This window comes from Hyaena hyaena, unplaced genomic scaffold, assembly GCF_003009895.1.
Source record: "Hyaena hyaena isolate Hyena2069 unplaced genomic scaffold, ASM300989v1 scaffold_417, whole genome shotgun sequence".
Classification (NCBI taxonomy): Eukaryota; Metazoa; Chordata; class Mammalia; order Carnivora; family Hyaenidae; genus Hyaena; species Hyaena hyaena.
In genome coordinates this window covers 639,672-644,574 of record NW_024081050.1, presented here as the reverse complement: position 1 = coordinate 644,574, position 4,903 = coordinate 639,672, and the positions used below count along the sequence as shown (strand labels likewise).

At 38.8% G+C, this 4,903-nt stretch overlaps 1 non-coding gene across 1 annotated transcript; it reads right to left on the bottom strand.

The window, feature by feature from the left end:
• Positions 1 to 804: 804 nt before the first annotated feature.
• LOC120245446 lies at positions 805 to 968 on the bottom strand. Its single transcript, XR_005531790.1, has one exon. It is a non-coding gene; the product is annotated as a U1 spliceosomal RNA (small nuclear RNA).
• Positions 969 to 4,903: the final 3,935 nt, after the last annotated feature.

The window sequence follows — 4,903 nt, the reverse complement described above, 5'->3', positions numbered from 1 at the left end:
AGATCACATTAGAAATAAAACTAAAACAGGCAAATGACTAAAAAAAAATATATGCATATCTTTAAGAAAAAGCATATATTAATCCGTAGAAAGTTGACAGAGTCATGAGAAGAAAACAGAAATCACTAATAGACAATAAGAGAAAATTATTAAAAAAAAAGATAAAATTATTTGCCACCTAATAATTAAAAGTAAAACTTAAGAAGAATATCAAAGTTTTAACTACATAAGAATACAAAGGGTGCCTGGGTGGCTCAGTCAGTTGAATATTTGACTCTTGATTTTGGCTCAGGTCTTGATCTCACAGTTCATAGGATCAAACCTCATGCTGGGCTTCACACTGACAGCATAGAGCCTGCTTGGGATTCTCTCTCTCCCTCTCTTTCTGTCCCTCCCCTGCTCATATTTCCCCTCACTCTCTCTCTCTCTCCCTCCTTCAAACATACATATATACATAAATACTTTTTAAAAAGAATAGGAAAATAGAAACACTCATATGCTAATGGAGGCATTTAGGTTAGTATAACATTTTTTAAAGATTTTTTTTAATGTTTATTTACTTTTGAGAGGGAGGGAGAGAGAGAGAGAGAGAGAGAGAGACAGAGACAGAGCAGGAACAGGGGAGGGGCAGAGAGAGATGGAGACACAGAAACAGAAGCAAGTTCCAGGCTCTGAGCTGTCAGTATGGAGCCCTATGCTGGAACTGAATTCATGAACTGTGAGATGATGACCTGAGCCAAAGTCAGAAGCTCAACCAGCTGAGCCACCTCAGTGCCCCAAGAGACACTTTCGTAAAAAGAAAACCAAGGGAAAGCATGGACACAGACCCCCACTACCACAAATTATGCAGTGGAGTTTCCCACATTTGGTGAAACTGCAAGGGTTAGCACATCCGGAGTGCAATGGATAAACCTCACCCTTGGAAAATCACCTTCATGATCATGGTATTGCCCTTGCCAGGTAAGAATTAAGACTTTTTTTTTAAACTAACATACACCCAATGTAGGGCTTGACTTACAACCTGGAGACCAAGTCACATGCTCTACTGACTGAGCTAACCAGGCACTCCTGTGTAACTTTTTTGAAAAACATATTGGAATTCTTGAAATTTTGTTAATATACCACTTAAAGAAATTAACTAAAAAATAATGATGGATTTCTGTAAATGGACTATGCATAGTACCTGCTTATAAAATTCCAGACAAAAGATACCTCTACCTAGTTTTCACTAAGAAATAAAATCACAGTGACAATGAAAAGAGAGTAAAATGATCTTTGATAAAGCTAGGAGACACCTGTAACCCTGTACTATAATATCTGTGGAAGAGCTACCTGATGCCAGGAAATGCCTAAAAAGACATATGTGGCTAAAAATCTCAAACAAATCAGACAGAGCACAGTTATTCAAAATATGTGGCAGAACCACATGTGTTTCTTGAAACAATGGGAACAGGATGGCATGGCCCTTTAGCGGGAGCTTCACTGAACCCCATAGAACCCCACAGAATAGGTAAAGGAGGTGGGACTAAACAAGGAAACCTACAGTTTTGAGAGAATCAATGTGTCCTTGTGGAAGAGTTAAGGCAATAGATCTTGAATTATGAAAAATCCAGAAACTATTGATTTCTTTGAACTAGGCAGAAAGAAAGGTAAAAAGAATTCACACACACACACACACACACACACACACACACACACACCACTGAGTCATAAAGAGCTTTGCTGTGAACCAAAGAAAGTTACTGCTTGCCTGGAACACTGCTGCAGTCTCTCCCCTGAAGGAACCACCCACAAGTGACTGGAAGAATTCACCTCATTCACAAAAGTAATAAGCAAAAAAGAACCAGCCAAGTATCTATGCAAAGTTACTTTCAGGAAAAGGAAGAAAAATGTGGGAGAAACAAGTGGCAGGTGATGAATACACACTAGAAAAATATGGCCACTACTCAGATAAAAATCATGACCAAATATATGGTCATGAATAAAGACACCTAATGAATCAAAGAGCTCAAAGCAGAGAACTGGAGGAGATGAAACATGAGCTGGCAGACATAAGAAATAAACAGAAGAAAAAAATAAATCCATTCAAGAAATCAAGGCCACATTGAGCAGCACAACTGGCCATCACTGAAATCACACCAAGGAACAGAACAGGATTAAGAAAAGAAAGCAAAATGAAAGATATGAAGTGTAGACTACAATGATAACAAAAAAAAAAAAAAGCACAAAAAATAATTTAAAGATGTAATTTTGAAAACCTGAGACTTAAACCTATAACTTGATATAGCAGTTCATAAAAAAAAGCTAATTCAATAAGATCACAACACTAAAACATACTCTAGTGATAGTTTTGGACTTCAAAGATGAAAAAAAAAAAAAAACAAAATGTAATTTTGAAAACCTGAGACTTAAACCTATAACTTGATATAGCAGTTCATAAAAAAAAGCTAATTCAATAAGATCACAACACTAAAACATACTCTAGTGATAGTTTTGGACTTCAAAGATGAAAAAAAAAAAAAAACAAAACCAAAACCAAAGTACCCTGGGCATCAGACAAAATGAGTAAGTCACCAACAAGTCTGAGATAGACTCCTTGTTTCCTCTAAATTTCCTCTTATTTCTGGCCACCCAGTAGACAATACATTTCCTTGCTATCTTTGTAATTACTTAGGGTAGACACATGAATATGTTCTGGACAACTGGATATGCACTATAATGAGGTGTGCGAAGTCATCTACAATTTAAAGAAAAGCTGCTTTCTCTGAATTTTGGCTCTTTTTCTCTTTTGCAAGCTAGACTGTAGATGTGCCAGGGTCCCACCTCCAATCTTGTGGAAACAATGCACTAAGGGGATGGTGGAACAACAAGACAGAAGAAGTTGCTCCTTGGATGACTTTATGCAGCAGTTGTCTGATTAAGTAGACCAGCCAGACTGATATGTGAAAGAGACATAAAGTTCAATTTTATTAAAATCGTTGTATCTTATGCTTTGATAGAGTATCACATTCTTTCTTGTACTTAATGCAAAGGTGAAAAAAAATTGACTGGCCTCATACTTCACAACAATATTCAATGCTTAAAGACAGATATAATACTTAATTGTCTTAGTTCAGGCTCATATAACAGAACAAGCACACACTGGGTAGCTAATAAACAACAGGGATTTATCCCTCACAGTTGCAGCTCTGGAGGCTAGGAAGTCCAAGATCAAGGTGCCAGTAGAGAGTCCACTTCCAGGTTCGCAGACAGCCATTTTTTCAGTGTCTTCATATGGCAGAAGAGGTGAAGGTGCTCGTTGGAGTCTCTTTATATTAGGGCAATAATCCCATCCATAAAAGCTCACCCTCATGACATAACCACCTCCCCAAATTCCCACCTTTAAATCCAATTGCACTGGGAATTAGGTTTTCCTAATTAATATTAAATTTGGGGTGTCTGGGTGGTTCAGTCGGTTAAGCATCCAACTTCGGCTCAGGTCATGATCTCATGGTTCGTGGGTTTGAGTCCTGCGTCAGGCTCTGTGCTGACAGCCAGCTCAGAGCCTGGAGCCTGCTTCAGATTCTGTGTCTCCCTCTCTCTCTGACTCTCCTCTGTTCACGCTGTCTCTCTCTCTCAGAAATAAATAAAACATTAAAAAAAATTTGGATCCTGACACAAACAAGATCCAATCAAAAAGCTGTTAAAAGCAACATAATTTAATTTAATGAAATGCCTAGGATCAAAATTAATATAAAAATAATTCCACTAACAGCTTTGATAGACATGCTTGTATCAAACCAAACTTCCCTACAAAAAAGAAAAAAACAAAACTAGAAAAGTTGGATAAAATAGAAACAACATGATTGAAAGCATTAGAAACTCTTGACGCAGCCAGAACTTGAGAGGCAAGACTCTCCAAGAGTCAAGAGGTACTGAGATAAACTCAACATTCTGTTCCACTTTCCTCTGAACACATTTGCTGATTTACAAGGGACTAGCATCTGAGAATTGTGTAGAAAAAGTTGGCCATGAGGGTGAGAAGCTGAGCAGAACTTTCTGTAGCCCTGCAAGACTGAAGACAAAAACTTGGAATTCAACAAGACAGCTAAGCCTTGAGAATTTCATAGGGAATGGAAATGTATTAAGATGAGCCCAACATTCAACTCTGTAATTAACCTCCAGGCATTAATTCATAAATAACATGGAGCTAAGAACAGAAGAAGGTAAGCAGAAAGTTGCAGGTAGGATCCTATATCAGTCTGCTAGGGTTGCCATAACAAAGTACCTGAGACTGGGTGGCTTAAACAACCCTAACTTATTTTCTCACAATTCTGGATGCTAGAAGTCTAGGATCAAAGTATGGACAGTATTGGTTTCCTCTGAGGCCCGTCTGTTTCACTTGTAGATGTCCATCTTTTCCTTGTTATCTTCACATGGTCTGCCTTCTGTGCATGTCTGTGTCCTAGGCTCCTCTTTTTAAAGGACACTAGTCACATTGAATTAGGGTCCACCATAATGACCCTATTTTAATCTAATTAACTTTTTAAAGATCTCATCTCCAAACACAGTCACATTCTAAGCGACTGCAGATTAGGACATAGGAATTTGGGAAGGACACAATTCAGCCTATAACAGATACTAAGAAGTAGAGCAAAACTTTAGGTAGTTTACTGATATTAGAAGGACAAAACTTGTACTTCAAGTCCCATCAAGGAGGAGAAACTCGGGGCGCCTGGGTGGCTTAGTCGGTTAAGCGTCCGACTTTTGCTTAGGTCATGATCTCGCGGTTCGTGGGTTCGAGCCCCGCATCAGGCTCTGTGCTGACTGCCAGCTCAGAGCCTGGAGCCTGTTTCAGTCTGTGACTCCCTCCCTCTCAGACCCTTCCCTGCTCACGCTGCCTGTCTCTCTCTCTCTCTCCTAG